This window comes from Kogia breviceps, chromosome 4 (genome assembly GCF_026419965.1).
Source record: "Kogia breviceps isolate mKogBre1 chromosome 4, mKogBre1 haplotype 1, whole genome shotgun sequence".
NCBI lineage: Eukaryota > Metazoa > Chordata > Mammalia > Artiodactyla > Physeteridae > Kogia > Kogia breviceps.
Window position 1 is genome coordinate 69,911,230 of NC_081313.1, and position 25,154 is coordinate 69,936,383.

General features: G+C 38.5%; 1 pseudogene; it reads right to left on the bottom strand.

The window, feature by feature from the left end:
- Positions 1-2,283: 2,283 nt before the first annotated feature.
- On the bottom strand, positions 2,284-3,083 carry LOC131754620 (26S proteasome non-ATPase regulatory subunit 7 pseudogene; annotated as a pseudogene).
- Positions 3,084-25,154: the final 22,071 nt, after the last annotated feature.

Sequence of the window (25,154 nt, forward strand, 5' to 3'; positions counted from 1 at the left end):
AAGTATTTGAGGATGGAAAGATGGAAAAAGCCATGGAAGGAGTTTACTAAAGGTAAAATATCACGCTAAAATGAGGTTTACTTGGATGAGCTGAACACATTATGAAATATTAAGACAGGTTGGTTGCCATCACCCTAAAATACTATAAGGTGGCACTATTTAGAATTATGGTCAATCCTCAATTTACTAACTCAGAATGTATTTCTTCGTATAACTCATATTTGAGCAGAATCTATACAGGTGATGGTTGAAAAACGTGCACTCATAGTGAAAAATATAGGAACATTGCAACACTAAAAATATGTAAAGACATAATAAGAAGTAACAAGACTACTACAGTTTTTTGTTCACTTGTTTCAAGAATGGTTTGTTTCATGAAAAACGGGATTACTTTTGTAAGGAAGTAGGTAGAAAAATTTCAGGAGATTCTGAAGTATGTTTTTAAATGATTTAGAGGTTGAGATAGTGATCTTTAGGGGTAATTCTCTTTGAAAATATTTCTAAGGAAATCTGGAAAAAATTTATGTCTCTCAAGGAAAAAAAAAATAGTTTCAGGATGTTGAGAAAAACAGAAAAAGATTTATGTGATCACCAAGAGATGAATAAGAAATAGAATGGCTGGGTCAGCTGTTCCCCTGTGTTAGTGATCAGGTACTACTGTTAACAGGGGTTCCTAACTGTCATCCTGACTTAAGCAGACCCCACGGGAGGACCATGTGTACCCTACCGATGGTATACCCAATCTTAAAGTTGAATTTAATTGCCTTGTAGTGCCTGCACACTTTCAAAAGGAAAAAAAGATGGTATAAAGAAAAAAGAAATTGCCAAAACCTAATCCCCAATAATAGACATTCATTAACTAAATCACATACTTTTTATATCATTACATGTGTTTTTAAGGATGATGATAGAATAACCATAAATTTTATAAAACTAAAAAAATTGGGGGAGAAAAAAGAGATGTTATTAAAAATGACCCCAGGAAAAGTGATATAAATCAGACTGATCCAAGCACACCAGGACTCAAAAAATACTATAAATTATATATTCAAAGTTGATAGGTTGTAGAAGTGTATGAAGTAGCTCAACTTAATTAGATTATGCCAAGGTGTTTTTTCTAAAGTGACTGTGCAGTTTATCACATCTTCACCAAAACTTGATATTACAATACCTTTAAATTTTACCAATATAATGGGTGTAAAATGCATTTCATTATGGTTTAAGTTGGCATATCCCTGATTACTAATAAAGTTGAACAGATTTTCATAAGTTTATTGGCTGTTTATTTTTCCTCATCTGTGAAATGTCTGTTAATGTCTTTTACCTTTTTCTCCAATAGATTGTCTTTTCATATTGGGTTGATGTTTTCATGTTCTGGACACTACCCTTTATTGGTTATATGTGTTGCAAATATTTTCTCCCAGTTTGTGAGGTGACATTTCCTCAGTTTTGGTGGGGGGATCTTGTGATAAACTAATATGATATTTATCACTGTTTCTTCATGTTTTATTATTTTGATGTATTGATTAAGAATCCATTCCTATACAGAGTTGACCTATTTACTTCTAAAAGTACTGGAGTCCTGCCTTTCATAATGAAATGCTCCAGCTGTCTGGAATTGATTTTTGCATACGGTGAGGGGAGATCTTAGGGGGAAGGGTGGAAGGCAGCTGCTACTCACTTAGTGACATTCAGAGATCTGAATACACGTCGTCTGCGGGCCGCAGGCACAGTGGACTGGGTCAGAGTCATGCCTGAGCAAGCTGAGAAGAGCTTGCCCTAGTGGCTTCTGCCAGCAGAGCAGACTTTGTGCAGGGTCTCTGATGTAGTCTTGCTACCGATGCAGGCCTGCAGGTTTGTTGCCTTTTTCCCCATATGTGCAGCCTGAACAAACCCACATAGGCCACTGGGCAATGCAGATAACATACCCAACCCCACCCAGCACGTGCCCAATACTCTGCTTGCTTACATCTCTAGATACATGCTTTCTCATTTTGGTCTCCAAATAATTTCCTTCATAAATTAGCCATGCATTTGAAAATATGTTTTTTATGTTTTATCCAATACTTTAAATGTCCTTCCCTAAGAAGTGTTCTATGAACATCTATCTACTTAGCCAAGCTGCCTGCAACAGAAGTCTGTAATGTGGTTTCAAACTGCTTTGAAGTGGAGTCTAGACTGAATGAGCATTAAATCAAAGTTTATGCTAAAGGTGTAAACATAGTCCCTGTTTTTTTGTTTTTTTTTTTTAGTTTATAAGATTTTAATTTACAAATTAAAAAGCTACATTTTTTCCCTTTTCTCTTCTTTCTTTACATCACTATTTTCCTTATCTTTCTCTTTCTCTTTGTCATCTTTTCTATCCTTTTTGCTGTCTTCTTTTTCCTGCCCTTCTTTCTTCTCTGCAACCCAGTTGGCGATCTTGTTGTTGATGAGGTTGTGCAAGGCGAACACGGAACGGATCAGCGAGGCCAAATACACCACCACTATCTGGTCATTGGTCTTTAGGTAAAAGGCCTTGACAAACTCCTGCAGGCTGACATCTGGCAGCAGGTTGAAGACGTCCTACATCTGGTGGATGATCTGATGATTGATGGGCAGCTTGCCTGTGGCCACTTTCTCCAGGTAGCTCTTAATATCCAGAAGCTTGGAGTTGAGTCCCTTCAGACCATGGACCTGGTTTGTGATCTGCTGGGAAAGAGTGCCCACTGTAGTGTCTTTGATGTCCCCTAACAAGTGTTCAACTCCGACTTCCTCAGCTTCATCTGCTCCAATTTCACTGGTCACAAGCTCAAACGTTTTTGAGGTTGGAGTTCCATCATCATGAACTTCTTCCACCAAAATATATGCTTCTGTGGGGGCAGTCCCAAGTCCTTTGGTTTCACATCAATGATGACCAATACTGAGTTAGGGCTGTATTTTTTCATGAGTTCATCGATGGCAATGTCATTCTTGTGTAGTTTAGGGCCTATGTGGTACCACCCAACTATTGTTTCTCTGGCATTGACCTTCTTAAACATTCCGTACATGTTTTCCAAATAATCGTGGTCTAAACACCAGACAGAATCATCTCTGTCATCTTCATCGAAAGCATAAGTGATGCTCAGAGACATTAAATTTCTTTGTCAACGTGACTCTAATTTTGTTTCTGAGAACATTATTTTTATTTTTTATTTCTGTCTTGTTTCTTGGGGATGGCAGTGCTATATTTCCTTCAAAATCTTTGCAATGCCTTTTCCCAACCTTCTGACAAAACTCATTTTAGTGAAAGATCTGTAGTCATGTGTAAAGCAGAAAAGAAGAAGAAAGAATTGAAATTTTCTGATTATCAGTAACAAATTACAATTGGATAACAGGCACTAAAATTTTAATTACAATTGGATAACAGGCACTAAAAATTTAGTCAGAATAATCAACTGAAATATATTTTCGTGTTGACATGCTTAATAGGAAATATACCTTCTATCTTAGAAGATTAAATTTTAGAACATAATACATTATGTATCTACTGTTTTATCATCATTATTTGGAGGATTTATTTCCCTTTCTCTCATAATCAAGTTACAGAAAGGATGTTTTCTTAGGTTGGGTTTTCAGGAAACAGATTTGAGATGGATATTTGCCTGCAGAAAATGTATTGGGGAATGCTTTCAGGCACAACACAATAAGGGAAAGGGGAAAGAAGAATTGAACAGAGGGAAGTGTTAAAGTAAAAGGCTACTGCAGCAGAGGCCTTAGCTTTACCTATGGTGAACTCGAGCTGCAATGGTCTTTCAAAGTTGTCCTGAACTGAGGCAAGGGGACTAAGCCTCTGTCTCTCACATGACCCAATCATGGGATGAGGGGTGCCATGGAATTGGGGATAGGGCACAACCATAGGCAAAGTGGCTTCCTTTGGCCAAGGGCAATTCCTGCAGAGAGAATTCATCTCTGAGCTATGGCAACCAAAACTCTCAACACCTGGGACAACATATGCCTTGGTCCTGGTTTGGGGTGGGAGGCATCTCCCTTGGGAGGAATCTGGGCAGCCTACCAGAGCATTTTTAATTTTAAACAAGAAGTATAGTAGGCTCTAAGCAACCAGTGTTTTCTGACACTGACTTTTCTGCTGACTTCTTTTAAAGTACTCCAAAATCAAATAAATTTCTCTAATTACCTCAAATCTTGAGAAAATTTAATTTAAAAATTAGAGAAACAGAAATGATTAGAAATCAGAAACTGGAAAGCTTATGTGCTTTGGTTTTTTTGATGAAGCTTTGTTTTTACAAATGAGGACACTCAATTTTAAGAATAGTACTAAAACAAAATTACACAAATCAGAGAAAAATTTCAAGAATGCTAAGGCCCACTTCTGGTGACATCTGTAGTGAATACTGTGGTGTGCTGCCGAGATCCCCCTCCAGGACCATGACATCTATACACCTATCATCCAGGATGTTGGCTACTGCTTGCAATTAAGTTTTCTTCTGGAAATTGCCTTTGATAGAAGAAAGCCACCTGCCCAAATATCACTTCATCTTTAAAGATACTTCCCTAGTGGCGCAGTGAATAAGACTCTGCGCTCCCAAAGCAGGGGGCCCAGGTTCGATCCCTCCTCAGGGAACTAGATCCCAAATACATGCTGCAACTAAGAGTTCGCATGCCACAACTAAGGAGCCCACAAGCTGCAACTAAGGAGCCCATGTGCCACAACTAAGGAGCCCATGTGCTGCAACTAAGACCCAGTGCAACTAAATAAATAAATAAATATATATATATATTTTTAAAGATACTTTTAATTTAGCATCTGGTTAAAATCTTGGCCTTGCTGCCTCAAATTAGGACAGCTCTGAATGACAATCCCAGCTCCAGAGCTCCCCACATAATCAGCTGAGGCCTTTCTTGCAACTATTGGGTTGGCCAAGAAGTTCGTTCCATAACATCTTATAGAAAAACCCGAATGCACTTCTTGGCCAAACCAACTCATCACAAATCAATCTCTCCTTTTACCCAATCCTGCTTCCTTTACACCTCTTTACATATCCTGTATCCAAGAACACTTGGATCCAGTCAACTTCCTGAAAATATATCTCTGTTGAGTCTTTTTTCCAGTTAATTTGATCTAAGAGAGTTAGTACCAAGAATAATCCCAGGAAGCAGACTAAGATAAAATGTTTGAGTTGGATCATCCTTTGGCCAACTGGCAATAAGGACCCTGTCACTGGGGCTAAGTAGATTCCTGATGTCGCCTAGCATGCTGTAACTGTTCCAATGTTATAACTTTCACCAATGACGAACTGGTAGAAGGGAATGCATTGGTGTGGGCAATATCTCAGGTATTTCAGAAGCCTGGAGGCTTTCGTAGTAGAGGTTATAATGAAAAGGTAAGGATAATTAACTGTTAATTTAAGGAAAAGTGTGAAGGCAAGAGGGCCTTCTTGGAAGCAAATAAAAGGGGCTCTAATCTTTGCTGCCAAAGGGCAGGAAATGCTAACTACTGGACCCAGTAATCATGAAGTAGTATATTTCCAGAAAATGTTGACTTTTCAGCCCAAACAAGTCTGCCATTCCAAGGTTAGGACCTTGATGAGAAAGGAATAGGACCATGAAACACAGAATGGGAAGATTTAGGCACTCAATTTTAAATCCTTAGGTTTTGCTGAACCCTCCAGACCTGCATGGTGGCCAATTCGTTTGTATTTAAGGCTAGTGTCCACCCTTCCTTACACATGATGCAGAGACTGCTTTGAAAGACAACACATGCTCTTCTCAAGATCTACCCCCACTTTCTTCTCTGGCTACCAAACCAATTGTCAGGGTCAAGTCATGACATAACCTGGCCAAGAAAGTTCTGGGCCTTATTGAGAGAGAAAAGGATACATATGCTAAAGGAGTTGCAGGGCCAAAAAACATATGCCAGTGGGAGCCAGGAGAGTAGGACTAGATCCTGACGGTGCAGGATCAAAAGGGTGTAGAGCATAAGTTTTCACAAAGGAGAGTTTGTTGATTTGGAAGCATCCTCATATGATACAGGATTTAGCACCCTGGCAAGCACCCAGGTAACAGTGCAAACATACTCCTAGAGGGCTCTTGGATTCTAAAAAGGCTGTAATCCACACTAAGTGAAGTAGAAATGCTGCGATTGCCATGGCAGATGTGAAAGAAAGGATCAACAGATTCAAGGAAATGGGGATTCTGGAGTGGAGAGAAAACACAAGGCTGGAGAACCCCCCACCTTCTAGGGACAGATTAGAGAACATGGTAAGAAACGAGCTGGTTAGAGGAGCACTAGAATCATTGAGAAGATCAGTGGTGGCTATTGTCTGTAGGCCAGGGCTAAGGTAAGAGATGCTACTATAGCACTTCTCTCCCTGGAAGTGATAGAGATGATAGAGGCCAGCAGGGATGATAGGGATGATAATAGAGGCCAAGTGGTGATGATGCTGAATGGTCAGAAGCAAGTTGGGGGATATTATCATTATGAGTGGGTAATTACTCACAAGGAGCTATGGAGATGTTCAAAGGACATGGCATTCCTAAGGCAAAGTCACGGGCAGCCAACAAGTATTGATATATTTCTTAATATATACAACAAAAAGAAATCAAGGATGGATAATCAAGAGGCTTAGGACAGCTTCCCTAGTCAAAAGCCCAGGTTGTAGACCTGAGCCAGTCTTAGACCTAAAATCCAATGACTAAAAGAGATGCTGGGTCCCTAAGAGAAATAACCTTGCAAAAGAACAGCAAGCATATATGGTAGTCACTGATTAAAAGGACCTATAGCCATTTACTCAGATGATCATAAAGTCGGAAAAGAGGAACACTCATACTTTTTGAGGACTGTTAGGCACAGGTCCAAATTAACACTGCTAACCAGAGGCCCAAAGAGTCATCATGGCCCCTGTTGGGGTGGAGATGTATGGGAGCCAGATATTAAGTAAACTCTTAGCCCAAGTTTGGTTTACAGTAGGTCCACTAGGTCCATAGTGGTCATTCCCTGGGTCTCCAGAGGTATAATTGGAATGGAAATATTTGGTGGTCTGTAGAACCTCCACATTTGGTCCTTGGCATGTAGTGTAAAATCTATCATAGTAGAAAAAGCCCAGTGAAAACCTATGAAACTTCCCTTTCACAGATAAAATTTCATCCTGGTGGTAGTGGCAGAGATTAGTACCACCCTTATAGACCTAAAGAATGCAGAGGTAGTGGTCACCATCACTTTCCATTTAAATTCATGGTATCCATAATGAATTCTACAAAGCCAGATGGCTCCTGTACATGACATTTGACTACCACAAACCTAACCAATTGCAGCTACTGTGCCAGATGTGGTATATTTACTACAGAAGATTAATAAAGCCTCAGGTACAAACTATGCAGCCATTGATCTGGCAAATGTGATCTTTTCTATTTCTATCGGGAAAGAGGATCAGAAGTAGTTCATATTCATGTCAGATGTACAATCATACACATTTAATCTTGCATGAGGCTATGTTAACTCTGCACGGTAGGTCACAATATAGTCCAAATGAACCATCTGGATCATCTGGACATTTCACAGAATGTCACATTGGCCCACTATATTGATGACATCATGTTAATCAGACCAGATGAGCAAGAAATGGCAAGTGGAGGCCTTGGTAAGACACATGTGTTCCAGAGAGTGGAGGATAAACCTTAAAGATTCGGGGACTTCACACAGCAGTGAAGTTTGAAGGGGTTGAGTGTTCTAGGGTATGCCAGAACATTCCCTCCATAGTAAAACACAAATTATTACATCTGGCCTTCCCACCACAAAGAAAGAAGAATGACACCAGGTATGCCTCTTCAGGTTCTGGAGGTAGCATATTCCAAACTCTGAGCAACTGATTCAATGACATGGAATGTAGCCAGTTTTGACTGTGACCAAGGACAGCAAACAACTCTGCAACACTGCACCAGCTGCAGGCAAGCAGCTTGGCTTCACAGGCTGTGTAACCTGGTAGGCCCCACGGTATTAAATTTCCTTAAGATCTAAAGCAGTTCTAAAAATTAATATGGTTTTGCAGTAATTCAATATAGGTAAGTCAGACAGACAGCACTGGTTGCTTAAAGCCTGCTGCCATCCTTCATGTTTAAAATTTGCGTACTGGAAAGAAAGACATTTTCCGTGTTGGGACTGATGTGATTACTAGCCCCCCATCTATATGAGGACAATGTCTAGATAATGAATACAAATAGTCATAAATGAAGGGATTTCTCATAATCTCTCAGAAGCCAAAATAATCACTTGAAAAATGAATGATTTGATTAACTACATAGTTATTTCCTCTACATAAAACTGTAGTCTTCAACTATTAGACCTCATAAGGACCTTCAAGGTCATCGAGTCCAAGGATTTAATTTTACAAATGAAGAAACTGAGGCAAAAAAAAAAAAAAAAGATTAAGGAATTCGCCTAACATATTTTTGATTTAAATTTTACCAAAGCCTAATTTACAACCAATTATATTCTCATAAAACTAAGTCTAATCAATTCCATATTTAACAATTAAAAACCAAAATCAATCAAATCTAAAATGCAATCATGTAAAAGAGATTCATATATTAAATCATAAAAAATAGAACAGGTGATTAAACAAGGAGTCATTCACCCAGCCATCTCCTTATCTGGAAACATAGTTCATGTGTCATGTGGTCTTAAGTCTTTATTTCTTCCAACAAAATCCTTTACACAAACTCATAATGATACAAAGTTGCTAAAATTTATGTCCCCATTTCCCCTGATTAATTTATAGACTGAACATTATCACTTTTAATCATTTTATGAGACTGGTATTTTTATGGCCAGAAAAGGCCTCAAGGTTATCTTTTGTGTTATAGAATTTGGTCTCTAAGCTCTACAAATCCAAACTTGATGGTGTGATGAGCCAGAGGAAGAAAAATAACTTACTCCTCCCAAACCTATATAAACCTAATGGCTGCCATAAAAGTCAGAAGTCATTCAAGCAAAGGTTTCTGTTGATCAAACCCTATAGACTTTTTAATACTAATTTCTCTTGGCTTCTTTCCTTAAACTTGGGTGCTTCCACTCCTTGGCCTAATTAATCACTCTCCTGATTCCCTTCTACCTCTCTGACTACTTCTTCTCAGCCTCCTTTACATCACCTCTGCTTAGCTCTTAAACATTAGAATGCCTAAGGATTCTATCCTTGCCTTATTCCCTTCTTTACACTCTATAATAGGGATTCTTAACAAAGCCGGTGTGAATTTGAATATTTCCACCAACCCCTCAAATTCAGTATTCTCTTCAATTATGAAAGCATAAAATAAACTATGGTAATATTACAGTCACTATCACTCTGTAAACATTTTTTTTAATCACAGATTTTTTAATATCACATTGAACTTGTTTCAGAGATGTCAGAGTAGCATTCATACTCATCACCTACTTCAAACATACTGTAGGAGAAACTAGCACATAAAAATATGAGAAAGTACAAGAATAAAGGAAGGAATTAAGTTTCATGGAAGCAGATGGAAGAAACTGTGCAACTCTTATTAGAAAAATTGAAAAGTGTGTTCTAGAAGTAACATATGACATTGACCTTGAAAGATGAATAGGGGTTGTCCAGATGAGAAAAAGGGGAGAGGCCTTTCCCAACAGAACAAACACATCAAGGATCCTGAGTTGTCAGAGAGGGGTGAACCATTCTGTTCAATAGGAGCACAGCACGTGAGTGAGTGACGGAGGGAAGGGAGAGAAGGGTAGAGGCATATGATCAAGCTGAGAAGATAGATGGAGGAATGGTTGTGAAAGCCTGTGCATGCTATGCTAAGGCCTTCAGATCTTCTCTTACAGGAAATGATAAACCACCAAAGGTTTTAATCAGTTCAGTATCTTCTTTGTATTTTAAAGTGTTAAAGCTAATATCAATGTGGAGGGAAAACTGGTGGCATGGATACTAGTGAAAGGGCTATTACAGTAGTTCCTTCAGGAGATGTGAATTGTTGCCTTGGGAGATAAGAAAGCAGTAAAAATAAAAACTAGATTAATTTTCTGGCTTAGATGATGGGGTACTTGTTATGCCATTAACCAAAAGAGAGAATATAGGAATATGAACATAAAAATCTTAATTTGAAAAGAAGATTGTATACTTTGGGAATGCTTATTCAGCTACATGCAACAAAGAATATGACTACCAGTGGCTCAACACAAATAAGGTTTTCTTTTCCTCATTAAACAAGAAGTTTGGAGGTGAGCAGCTACTGGCACTTGCTCAGCAATTGGTTAGATTTTGGCTTCACCAAAGAAGAAATACAAATGGCAAATAAAATAATGAAAAGTTTATCATATCCCATATATATGATATGAATTTACCCATATCACTAGGTAAATTCAAATTAAAACCATGATGAGCTACTATTAGCATATATTAGAATTGCTAAAATTCAAAAACTCACTACTAAGTGTGGACAAAGATACAGATCAATTGGAACTCTCAAACATTGCTGGTGGGAATGTTAAATTTAAAGCCGCTTTGGGAAATAGATTAGCAGTTTAATATAAAGTCTTACAAAGTTAAACATACATTTACCACATGACTCAGGAATCCCATTTACAAGTATTTACCCCCCAAAATGAAAGCTTTTATTATGCTAAGTGAAAGAAGACAAAAAAAAAATATGATATTCTGGAAAGGCAAAACTAAAAGAACTATAATCATATCAGTGGTAGCCATGAGATGGGGAAAAGGGATTCCCTCAAGAGGCATTTTACAGGATGGTGAAAATGTTCAGTGCCCTGATTGTGAAGGCAGTTATATATTTATAAATATTTATCAAAATTCATGGGGCTGCATACCTAAAAGAGTGAATTTTACTCTATGTAAATTTTTCTTCAGTGAACCTGATGTTTAAAAAAAAAAAACCCAGATCTATTTTTCCAAAGAAAACAAAACATTATTCTGAAAAGATGATATATGCACCCCTATGTTCATTGTAGTGTTATTCACAATAATCAAGATATGAAAGCAACCTAAGTGTCCATGAGTAGACAAATGGATAAAGAAGTTGTGGGGTGTGTGTGTGTGTGTGTGTGTGTGTGTGTGTGTGTATAGACACACACACAATGGAATATTACTCAGCCATAAAAATAATGAAATCTTGCCATTTACAAAAACATAGATGGACCTAGAGAGTATTATACTAAGTGAAATAAGTCAGAAAAAGACAAATACCAAATGATTTCATTAACATGTGAAAACTAAAAAACAAAACAAATGAACAAACACAAAACAGAGTTACAGAATAATAGTCATGGGGATGAAATGTACAGCATGAGGGAATAGAGTCAATAGTCAATAATATTGTAATAAATTTGTATGGTGACAGATAGTAACTAGACTTATGATGATGATCATTTTGTAATGTATAGAAATACTGAATCATTATGTTAGGCACTTGGAAATAACATAGCGATGTAGGTCAGCTATACTTCAAAAGAAAAAAAGCCCCAAATCACAAGACCATTGCTTATTTTCAGGGAAAAAATTTAAATGATAGACTTAAGGGATTAAGGTGCCAGCATTAAAAATGAGCACGATGTGGATGAACTAGAGAGCTAAAATCAAACAGTAATTTAACGCTCAGAATTTTTAATATTCAAAGATGTGTTTTTTTCCATCTGTGGCAACATATTCAATGGACTTGGAGATAATTTGATTTTTTTCTCATGATGCTATGTAACCACAGATTTCCTTGATTAATACACTTTAATTTTTCAGAATCTTTTGCTTTCCAGCTCTTGTAACCTTGAACAAGTCCTCTTTTAACTATCTGTATTTACCTTTATTTCATAATTTACATTTTATTCTTTACCACACATGACAAATTGTTTTACTTAATAATTCTGTAATTTGTCATTAGACTTAATTGTACTAAGTTCATCAAAAAATAGAGAGACCAAAAGACTATAAATCTGATCATATCCTCACTTATAATATATAGTGTCATGGTTTTTTAATTCCTATTTTATTATGTAAAAATTAATTTTCAGCTAATGAAATTTATTATAGTAAAATTCTAGATAGATATCACAGGTTTTGGATGAAACAGTAATTGGAAAAACCTTGAATTCTTCTATTGCTAAGAAATAAATAGCATTTTATTTATTTTTCAAAATTGCCTGTGTGTGTTGCTAATGCTATCCATTCAACTTCTCTAATTATGTCAAAATGCTATCTTGGAAGACAATGGTTTGATTCACCATGAATTCACAAATAACATTGACTCATTAGAACTCCACATTAGACCTTTTCTCCTATTTTCTCATGACAGAATCTCTAGTTCATGAACACAAGTCTAGGATACAATTCGTAGTAAGTTCAAGGACAACGGTGAGTTTTCTGGGTTAATGCACACTGAATTTGTGAAGTCAACTTTGCCTAAGTTCTCACCCTAAGTCTTCTGAAAGACAGGCATGCCTAAGCAACATTAAACACACTGGCGATTTGTTCTCAGGTCAAATTTCTCTCCTATTATGGATGCTTTTTGTCATGGAGGTTTTGTAACATTTGTCCTACACAAGTATTTCTCTTCTGAGTCTGCCCCACCTCCCTGCAGTCCTGGGAGGACTCCCAAATAGAGGTTGTGAATGCACCTCAAGATCCACTTTCTGACCTCCTCTCTACACTGTACATGACTGTTTAATTTCCTATTTAAGACAAATTAATTATTGCATGCTCTAATGAGGTTGCAAAGGATCCCGCTCCAGTCCACAAACTTGGAAGAGGTTACCCAGAGGTTTTCCAGATTGATGGGTCCAGGGTGGATGACCTGAAAATGAACTTTGACTAAACTTTGCTCTTTGTGTTCTTGGCAGTCCGTACTTGGAAAGTAGCAACTGTCTGCAGCAGACAGTGTAAAACTTCAACCTAGAATTTTATTTGGAGATTAGCCTTTGGAAGAGGGAGTGGGGAATAAAAAAAAAAAAAAAAAAAAAAAAAAAAAAAAAAAAACCTCTTTGTAAGTCTTTTCTATACTAGTTTTATTAATTGTTTTCTAAGTGTTTTATTTATAATATCCAAGTTACATTTTAAGATGAAACTATTAGCCAACTGAAAATGTTTTTTGTCTTTCTACTCTCCTCTTCTTCTAGGCACTATACAAGTTAGAACTGTTTTTTAACATGAACCCAATCTACTATAATACAACTTCTATGATGCCCCTCACTTTAGAACTTAGATAATATCTTACAAATATTAATTGGTTCCCACAACCTATAGGCCATGTATTAAACCCATTTTACTGATTAGATGTAATTCATCTCTGATTTCTGTTGTCATTGAAGACAAATGTGTTGAAATCATTAAATTTCAATTCTGCAATACAAGACTACAATCTGTCCAGGAGATTCCCCCTAAACTAATTATTCATCAAAATGAATGTCAGAACATTTTTCCGTTGATGTGCCAGAACAAAGCAACAGGACATTCTGAGATAAATTACTTGGTCTTAGCCTACTCTGGCAGCTGGTCTGGACTCTATAAAACCACCTTTTAAATAATATACTACTCTTCACTTAAAGATACATAAATAAAATAACAGTGTTGTTTTACATCATATTCTTCACTATGTTTCCTTGTAAGCAATTGATTAAATATCACACTGTTCTCATAAAGAATCATGAATAGGAAGTGGCATATCCCTATGAGAGATGAGAAAACTGACCTGGGAAATGGCTTAGACTATTTTATGAAATGGTAGATTTTGGATAAAAAGTCAACATTTCTTAATTTCTGGCTACTCTTCATTTCTCTTCATTCTCTCATCTGTTTTCTCCTAATGTGACCTGGACAATCCCAGGTGGTGCCCAACTTCCCTCTGTAGTCAACACACACATAGAAGCTTTAGCTAAAAAGGAAAAAAAAAAATGGCAGAGACTCAATGTACCCCTCTACATGTAGGTAGAAAAGGAATTTGCACATTTCTTTTTCCTCAATCAAAATTCCTATAAAGTATAGGGGGGGCATCATAAAAAGTCACCACAGACTTGGAACCAGACTGAAGTGAACAGGAAAGACTCTTGGTCTCCCCCTAAAACCCTGTGCCATTTCCCAATCTCAGTGGTGCCCTGGAGAAACCAAATTATTTCATCTTCTTAGGTTCTTATTCTTCAGGTCTTAGTTAAATTAGGAATTTTTTTTAGGTCCCTTCAGATGCAGTGTCCCCATTGGACTCCTGGGCATATCACCACTGCCTTTTTAAATATTGTCCTTTCTAATGCTATTGTGCACTCCTAAAGCCAGGCTGCTGAGCCCAGAGACAAAGCCACTAGAGATTGTTAAACCAACTCCTCTGATACTTCCTTAAGTTTTTGATTGGAGTTCTCTAGTAGCAACCTGTACCCTTGACTTGCCTGGAGCTGGACAAGGCTAAGGAAGGCACCTTTCTGGACTAGACTCAATCAGCACATTATCATCAACAAGACCAGCCCTTAGAACAAAATGGTGTTCTGTGTCTTCTAGTGTCTCTTGAAATTAATACATTACCCTTGGGTAGATAGGACTTAGGAAGAAGTGCTGATAGAAACGTATACCAATAATCTGCCCTCTCTGCTCTTTACTTCCCTTTGCTTATTCATTAAAAATCCAGGAACAGGATTGGAAATGGAACTTATGGGCAGGCATAAAATAAAAGTCTTAGAAATAGAATTCCAGTGTTTCTGCAGTACCCCTTCCACCTGAAAAAGCAATGGACTAAATAATCTGTAATATATTGGCCGAATCTCCTTTGTGAGAATAGAGCTTGATTGTTATATCCCAAGCTAAAAGTGCAAGCTGGAACGAATAAAGCAGATCCTCTGATGAACAAAGATGTTCTGAGTTAATGTCAGAAATGAAGAGGACAAAATGAATGGAAAAAAAATAACCTTCTTGACTTAGAGAAACATAATATCTCCTAAATAGAATGTCTTTCACAATTTAACATGAGGCATCACCAGCTCTTTTGGAGTCATTTCAAATCACACCAGATGGTACTAACTTGACTCAGAGGCTAGAAACTGAGACACAGCTATGATCAAGTCTTTACCACAATTTAGGATGCTGTAGAAAATGGTGCTGTGATGACTTGTTCTATGTTGCTTCCATTCCTCACAGCTTTCATTTTACCTTTCTCTAAAGGACAATTTGTTGTTAGTGATGTTGGTGTGAACTTTTAAGTCACTGACTTGTCTTTTAGTAGAAATTTAAGAGGTACCTCCACTGCTCCTGTAAGACAATGTTGTGGACTCAGTGGAAAAGAATGATTGACAGTGCTTTTTAAGAGTGATTTTCAGAATGCCTTCCAAGCTAAATTTCAGGTCAAGACTTCCGGCCAGGAGCTGGGAAGGTGGCAGAAGAGTAAGATGCGGAGATCACCTCCTCCCCACAGATACATCAGAAATACATCTACACGTGGAACAACTCCTACAGAACACCTACTGAACGCTGGCAGAAGAACTCAGACCTCCCAAAAGGCAAGAAACTCCCCATGTACCTGGTAGGGCAAAAGAAAAAAGAAAAAATAGAGACAAAAGAATAGGGACAGGACCTGCACCAGTGGGAGGGAGCTATGAAGGAGGAAAGGTTTCCACACACTAGGAAGCCCGTTCGCGGGCGAAGACTACCAGTGGCAGAGGGGGAAGCTTCGAAGCCGCAGAGGAGAGCGGAGCCACAGGGTGCGGAGGGCAAAGCGGAGAGATTCCTGCAAGGATCGGTGCCGACCAGCACTCACCAGCCCGACAGGCTTGTCTGCTCAACCGCCGGGGTGGGCAGGGGCTGGGAGCTGAGGCTCGGGCTTCAGTCAGATCATAGGGAGAGGACTGGGATTGGCTGCGTGAACACAGCCTGAAGGAGTTAGTGCACCACAGCTAGCCGGGAGAAGTCTGGAGCTACCGAAGACGCAAGAGACCTTTTCTTCCCTCTTTGCTTCCTGGGACCTTTTCTTCCCTCTTTGCTTCCTGGGACGCAAGGAGAGGGGATTAAGAGCACCACTTAAAGGAGCTCCAGAGACGGGCATGAGCTGCGGCTATCAGCGCGGACCCCAGAGACGGGCATGAGATGCTAAGGCTGCTGCTGCCACCAAGAAGGCTGTGTGCAAGCACAGGTCACTATCCACACCTCCCCTGCCAGGAGCCTGTGCAGCCCGCCACTGCCAGGGTCCTGGGATCCTGGGACAACTTCCCCGGGAGAACACACGGCGCGCCTCAGGCTGGTGCAACGTCACTCTGGGCTCTGCCGCTACAGGCTCGCCCCGCATCCGTACCCCTCATTCCCCCTGGCCTGAGTGAGCCAGAGCCCCCGAATCAGCTGCTCCTTTAACCCTGTCCTGTCTGAGCGAAGAACAGACGCCCTCCGGCGACCTATACGCAGAGGCAGGGCCAAATCCAAAGCTGAATCCCAGGAGCTGTGCGAAAAAAGAAGAGAAAGGGAAATCCCTCCCAGCAGCCTCAGGAGCAGTGGATTAAATCTCCACAATCAACTTGATGTACCCTGTATCTGTGGAATACCTGAATAGACAATGAATCATCCCAAATTGAGGAGGTGGGCTTTGAGAGCAAGATATATTATTTTTTCCGATTTTCCTCTTTTTGTGAGTGTGTACGCTTCTGTGTGAGATTTCATCTGTATAGCTTTGCTTTCACCATTTGTCCTAGGGTTCTGTCTGTCCGATTTTTTTTTTTTTTTTTACTTTAAAAAAATTTCGTTTCTTAATAATTATTTTTATTTTAATAACTTTATTTTATTTTATCTTACTTTATTTTAATTTATCCTCCTTTCTTTCTTCCTTCCTTCCCTCCCTTTTATTCTGAGCCATGTGGATGAAAGGCTCTTGGTGCTGCAGCCAGGAGTCAGTGCTGTGCCTCTGAGGTGGGAGAGCCAAGTTCAGGACACTGGTCGACAAGAGATCTCCCAGCTTCACTCAACTACCAGCAAGCTACAGTGCTGGACACCCGATGCCAAACAACTATCAAGACAGGAACACAACCCCACCCATTAGCAGAGAAATGCCTAAAAACATAATAAGGCCACAGACACCCCAAAACATACCACCAGACATGTATCTGCCCACCAAGACAAGATCCAGCCTCATCCACCAGAACACAGGCACTACTCCCCTCCACCAGGAAGCCTACACAACCCACTGAACAAACTTTAGCCACTGGGGACAGACACCAAAACAACGGGAACTATGAACCTGGAGCCTGCAAAAAGGAGACCCCAAGCACAGTAAGATAAGCAAAATGAGAAGACAGAAAAACACACAGCAGATGAAGGAGCAAGATAAAAACCCACCTGAGCTAACAAATGAAGAGGAAATAGGCAGTCTACCTGAAAAAGAATTCAAAATAATGATAATAAAGATGATCCAAAATCTTGGAAATAGAAGAGAGAAAATGCAAGAAACATTTAACAAGGACCTAGCAGAACTAAAGAGGAAACAAGCAAAGATGAATAACACAATAGATGAAATTTAAAATACTCTAGATGGGATCAACAGTAGAATAACTGAGGCAGAAAACAGATAAGTGACCTGGAAGATAAAATAGTGGAAATAACTACTGCAGAGCAGAAGAAAGAAAAAAGAATGAAAATAACTGAGGATAGTCTCAGAGACCTCTGGGACAACATTAAACACACCAACATTCAAATTATAGGGGTCCCAAAGAAGAAGAGAAAAAGAAAGGGACTGAGAAAATATTTGAAGAGATTATAGTTGAAAACTTCCTTAATATGGGAAAGGAAAGAGTTAATAAACTCCAGAAAGCAAAGAGAGTCCCATACAGGGTAAATCCAAGGAGAAACATGCCAAGACACATATTAATCAAACTGTCAAAAATTAAATACAAAGAAAACATGTTAAAAGCAGCAAGGGAAAAACAACAAATAACACACAAGGGAATCCCCATAAGGTTAACAGCTGATCTTTCAGCAGAAACTCTGCAAGCCAGAAGGGAGTGGCAGGACATATTTAAAGTGATGAAGGAGAAAAACCTACAACCAAGATTACTCTACCCAGCAAGGATCTCATTCAGATTTGATGGAGAAATTAAAACCTTTACAGACAAGCAAAAGCTGAAAGTTCAGCACCATCAAACCAGCGTTACAACAAATGCTAAAGGAACTTCTCTAGGCAGGAAACACAAGAGAAGGAAAAGACCCACAAGAACAAACGCAAAACAATTAAGAAAATGGAAATAGGAACATACATATCAATAATTACCTAAAATGTAAATGTAAATGGACTAAATGCTCCCACCAGAAGACACAGACTGGCTGAATGAATACAAAAACAAGACCCATATATATGCTGTCTACAAGAGACCCACTTCAGACCTAGAGACACTTATAGACTGAAAGTGAGGGGATGGAAAAAGATATTCCATGCAAATGGAAATCAAAAGAAAGCTGGAGTAGCAATTCTCATATCAGACAAAATGGACTTTAAAATAAAGACTATTACAAGAGACAAAGAAGGACACTACATAGTGATCAAGAGGTCGATCCAAGAGGACATAACAATTGTAAATATTTATGCACCCATCATAGGAGCACCTCAATACATAAGGCAAATACTAACAGCCATAAAAGGGGAAATCCACAGTTACACATTCATAGTAGGAGACTTTAACACACCACTTTCACCAATGGACAGGTCATCCAAAATGAAAATAAATAAGGAAACACAAGCTTTAAATGATACATTAAACAAATGGACTTAATTGATATTTATAGGACATTCCATCCAAAAACAACAGAATACACATTTTTCTCAAGTGCTCATGGAACATTCTCCAGGATAGATCATATCTTGGGTCACAAATCAAGCCTTGGTAAATTTAACAAAATTGAAATCATATGAAGTTTCTTTTCCGACCGCAATGCTATGAGACTAGATGTCAATTACAGGAAAAGATCTGTAAAATATACAAACACATGAGGCTAAACAATACACTACTTAATAACCAAGAGATCACTGAAGAAATCAAAGAGGAAATCAAAAAATACCTAGAAACAAATGACAATGGAGACACAATGGCCCAAAACCTATGGGATGCAGCAAAAGCAGTTCTAAGAGGGAAGTTTATAGCAATACAATCTTACCTTAAGAAACAGGAAACATCTCAAATAAACAACCTAACCTTGCATCTAAAGCAATTAGAGAAAGAAGAACAAAAAAACCCCAAAGTTAGCAGAAGGAAAGAAATCATAAAGATCAGATCAGAAATAAATGAAAAAGAAATGAAAGAAATGATAGCAAAGATCAATAAAACTAAAAGCTGGTTCCTTGAGAAGATAAACAAAATTGATAAACCATTAGCCAGACTCATCAAGAAAAAATGGGAGAAGACTCAAATCAATAGAATTAGAAATGAAAAAGGAGAAGTAACAACTGACACTGCAGAAATGCAAAGGATCATGAGAGATTACTACAAGCAACTCTATGCCAATAAAATGGAAAACCTGGAAGAAGTTAACAAATTCTTAGAAATGCACAACCTGCCGAGACTGAACCAGGAAGAAATAGAAAATATGAACAGACCAATCACAAGCACTGAAATTGAAACTGTGATTAAAAATCTTCCAACAAACAAAAGCCCAGGACCAGATGGCTTCACAGGCGAATTCTATCAAACATTTAAAGAAGAGCTAACACCTATCCTTCTCAAACTCTTCCAAAAGATAGCAGAGGGACGAACACTCCCAAACTCATTCTACGAGGCCACCATCACCCTGATACCAAAACCAGACAAAGATATCACAAAGAAAGAAAACTACAGGCCAATATCACTGATGAACATAGATGCAAAAATCCTCAACAAAATACCAGCAAACAGAATCCAAAGGCACATTAAAAGGATCATACACCATGATCAAGTGGGGTTTATCCCAGGAATGTAAGGATTCTTCATTATACGCAAATCAATCAACGTGATACACCATATTAACAAATTGAAGGAGAAAAACCATATGATCATCTCAATAGATGCAGAGAAAGCTTTTGACAAAATTCAACACCCATTTATGATAAAAAACCCTCCAGAAAGTAGGAATAGAGGGAACTTTCCTCAACATAATAAAGGCCATATATGACAAACCCACAGCCAACATCGTCCTCAATGGTGAAAAACTGAAACCATTACCACTAAGATCAGGAACAAGACAAGGTTGCCCACTCTCAGCACTATTATTCAACATAGTTTTGGAAGTTCTAGCCACAGCAAGCAGAGAAGAAAAAGAAATAAAAGGAATCCAAATAGGAAAAGAAGAAGTAAAGCTGTCACTGTTTGCAGGTGACATGATAGTATACATAGATAATTCTAAAGATGCTACCAGAAAACTACTAGAGCTAATCAATGAATTTGGTAAAGTAGCAGGATACAAAATTAATGCACAGAAATCTCTGGCATTCCTATACACTAATGATGAAAAATCTGAAAGTGAAATTAAGAAAACACTCCCATTTACCATTTCAACAAAAAGAATAAAATATCTAGGAATAAACCTACCTAAGGAAACAAAAGACCTGTATGCAGAAAATTATAAGACACTGATGAAAGAAATTAAAGATGATCCAAATAGATGGAGAGATATACCATGTTCTTGGATTGGAAGAATCAACATTGTGAAAATGACTCTACTACCCAAAGCAATCTACAGATTCAATGCAATCCCTATCAAACTACCACTAGCATTTTTCACAGAACTAGTACAAAAAATTTCACAATTTGTATGGAAACACAAAAGACCCTGAATAGCCAAAGCAATCTTGAGAAAGAAAAATGGAGCTGGAGGAATCAGGCTCCCTGACTTCAGACTATACTACAAAGCTACAGTAATCGAGACAACATGGTATTGGCACAAAAACAGAAATATGGATCAATGGAACAGGATGGAAAGCCCAGAGATAAACCCATGCACATATGGTCACCTTATCTTTGATAAAGGAGGCAAGAATATATGGTGGAGGAAAGACAGCCTCTTCAATAAGTGGTGCTGGGAAAACTGGACAGCTACATGTAAAAGTATGAAATTAGAATACTCCCTAACACCATATACAAAAATAAACTCAAAATGGATTAAAGACCTAAATGTAAGGCCGGACCCCATCAAACTCTTAGAGGAAAACATAGGCAGAACACTCTACGACATAAATCACAGCAAGATCCTTTTTGACCCACCTCCTAGAGAAATGGAAATAAAAACAAAAATAAACAAATGAGACCTAATGAAACTTAAAAGCTTTTGCACAGCAAAGGAAACCATAAACAAGACCAAAAGACAACCCTCAGAATGGGAGAAAATATTTGCAAATGAAGCAACTGACAAAGGATTAATATCCAAAATTTATAAGCAGCTCATGCAGCTCAATATCAAGAAAACAAACAACCCAATCCAAAAATGGGCAGTAGACCTAAATAGACATTTCTCCAACGAAGATATACAGATTGCCAACAAACACATGAAAGAATGCTCAACATCATTAATCATTAGAGAAATGCAAATCAAAACTACAATGAGATATCATCTCACACTGGTCAGAATGGACATCATCAAAAAATCTAGAAACAATAGATTCTGGAGATGATGTGGAGAAAAGGGAACACTCTTGCACTGCTGGTGGGAATGTAAATTGATACAGCCACTATGGAGAACAGTATGGAGGTTCCTTAAAAAACTACAAATAGGACTACCGTATGACCCAGCAATCCCACTACTGGGCATATACCCTGAGAAAACCATAATTCAAAAAGGGTCACATACCAAAATGTTCATTGCACCTCTGTTTACAATAGCCAGGAGATGGAAGCAACCTAAGTGTCCATCATCGGATGAATGGATAAAGAAGATGTGGCATATATATACAATGGAATATTACACAGCCATAAAAAGAAACGAAATTGAGTTATTTGTAGTGAAGTGGATGGACCTAGAGTCTGTCAAACAGAGTGAAGTAAGTCAGAAAGAGAAAAACAAATACTGTATGCTAACACATATATATGGAATCTAAGAAAAAAAAAAAAGGTCATGAAGAACCTAGGGGTAAGATGGGAATGGAGACACAGACTTACTAGAGAATGGACTTGAGGATGTGGGGAGGGGGGACAGTAGGCTGTGACAAAGTGAGAGAGTGGCATGGACATATATACACTACCAAACGTAGACTAGATAGCTAGTGGGAAGCAGCCACATAGCACAGGGAGATCAGCTCGGTACTTTGTGACCACCTAGAGGGGTGGGATATGTAGGGTGGGAGGGAGGGAGACACAAGAGGGAAGATATATGGGAACATGTGTATATGTATAACTGATTCACTTTGTTATAAAGTAGAAACAAACACACCATTGTAAAGCAATTATACTCCAATAAAGATGTTAAAAAAAAAAAAAAAAGACTGCCCGCCATCTGAATTCCCAAGTTATTCTATATAGAGAGCTCTAGGTGCTCTAAAACCATCCCCATTTGTCACATGACTATTCCTTTTCTTTTAAAACAGTTTAGGGAGCAGAATCATTAACAAGGCCAAGACCACAGTACAACCACAAAATATTAGACAAAAGTTAATTCTATTTCCTTCTATAATCAGTGTCCCTGAACACAAGTCACAAGCAAAAGAGAGTGTACCCTAGCTTGCAATTAATTTCTTCATCACAAATTCTGGTGAATTTGTTCTATATTGTCAACTCTTACCATATTTTCAGTGGATTCACTGCTAAAACAGGAAAAAGCCTGAAAGACTAAAGCCGTATGACCATAATGAGAATGAAGTTATTTACTCTACAAATCACATTTTTTAATTGTTAAATCCAATAATGTTTTGAGTTAAATGATTGACATACTGGAAAAATTTGGAAAGTGAGAAGACTTTTTTTTCTAAAACATTGTCTATTAATCATTAAAGCAATTCACACATGTACAAAGACAGATTGCTTCACTGTATACATTTGTGCACATTCATTTTTTTTTTAAAGTTTTGTTTTGTTTTGTTTTGTTTGCGGTATGCGGGCCTCTCACTGTTGTGGCCGCTCCCGTTGTGGAGCACAGGCTCCAGACGCACAGGCCTAGCGGCCATGGCTCACGGGCTTAGTTGCTCCGTGGCATGTGGGATCTTCCCGGACCAGGGCACGAACCCGTGTCTCCTGCATCGGCAGGCGGATTCTCAACCACTGCGCCACCAGGGAAGCCCTGCACATTCATTTTTAAATGATAATTAAAATTAAATACTAACTCCAAATTTTTCATCAATCTATATTTTAATAGAAAATATATAATAACTCAGACTCCTCCTTAGGAAGACTTTTATTTCTAGGGGGCTATTATGATATCAAAGGCCCTATGGGCCTCTGTATTACCATTATATTCAGTCTTCTTTCATCTTTTTTTATACTTACTCCCTTAGGTTTTTCTTCGCTCTTCCTGTTTAGGGAAGGAAGCTTTTCTTTCTATTATTCCCAAGTGTTGAGGTGTGAAGCAAACACAAGGCAATCAGATACAAGCAATTCATCAGGGTTGGGTGAAAGTCAGAACTATTCAACCGAAATTAATAAGAAGGGATGTAACAAACCCACCTTCTTATAATTCATTTGAAAGTCATATAATATCAATTAGCATTTATCAAATAAGAACAGGCAGGTGAGGGTGACAGTATCTTACCTACCTGGCAGGAACATGTGATGATGAATGACTCACTCATGAAATATTTTAAATCAGCATTTCCTGAGCACTCTCAGATTATGTTTAGGCAATTCTAAAGATCCAGATAAGACAGAAAAACTTAGTTGTCAAGCCACAGCTGGGTGGACACAAGTCCACTATGCTCAATACTTCACCAAGTTGAGTCCAAACCTTCCTGTTGCTAATGTCCTAGGAGATAAGCATTAAGTAAAGTTGACCTGGACTATTGTTTCTGTACAAACATCATTTTCTGGGAGAGTATCTTATTCCTATCTAAGGAGTCCTGGAACTCTCTGCAGTTAATTCCTACTGTATTCGACTCATTTGACCCATTGTAAAGAGGAAAACTGAAAGCAAGAAGAGACCTTAGAATTATTTGCCCAAGTGAAGAAGCTGAGATTAGAAAACTACTTGCTGGATCCTTAGGGCAGCACTTCATCTACTATGCGAAACTGTCTTTTGTACCAAACTACTTATGGGAATACTCTGGTTGTACATGTTAGAATCATCACTATGACCACTTATCTAGGTGAACGCTATCTGCTTGGTAGGCTCTCACCAATATGTGAAAACACCCAGGGACAACCTCAAAGAATTGCAACTAAAAAAAATCACAGACCTCTTTCTCATGCCTCAGGTTATTTACTAGTAGTTCAGGCTGTCAGGCTTCCTGCAGTAAAGGAAGGAGAGTCCTTGGCCTTGCAACTCCTGGCATGTTCAAGTTTAAATTCACTAAGAAAGTTCAGGCTGCTTATATTTTATTTGAACATTGGATATTAATAATGAGGCTAGTATTATGTGATTGGAATGAAGTCTCAAAAGCAAATTTGGCTGGTAAGGTATTATTGATTTAGGTTATGTCAATAAAGTTGGATACACTGGACTTAACCTTCCAGAAAAATGGACAAAGGGCTTCCTGGTGGTGCAGTGGTTGAGAGTCCGCCTGCCGATGAAGGGGACACGGGTTCGTGCCCGGGTCCGGGAAGATCCCACATGCCACAGAGCAGCTGGTCCCGTGAGCCATGGCCGCTGAGCCTGCGCGTCCGGAGCCTGTGCTCCGCAACGGGAGAGGCCACAACAGTGGAGAGGCCCACGCACCGCAGAAAAAAAAAAAAAGAGAAAAAAGAATGGATAAATGCCAAAAAAATATAATTGTCTATATTAAATGATTATAAAAATTTGAATTTTTAAAGAAAATTCTTCAATTCAGTTGGTATTTTTCTTCATTCATTCATTAAATGCATAGATATATGTGGCATATCTGCTGCTATACACTAGGGCTAAGTGTATGGTGAGTAGGCACTGTGCTAGGGCTGAGGACACCCACAGGGAGCAGGTGGACTTTGTCCCAGCCAGCATGGAACTTATAGGCTGGGAGAGGAGAACCACCAAGCACATTCAAGCAGGCTATGATACACAGGAGTCTAGGGTGCTATCACTGGGGTATACCCTGGAGGCATCCTAATCCATCAGGGA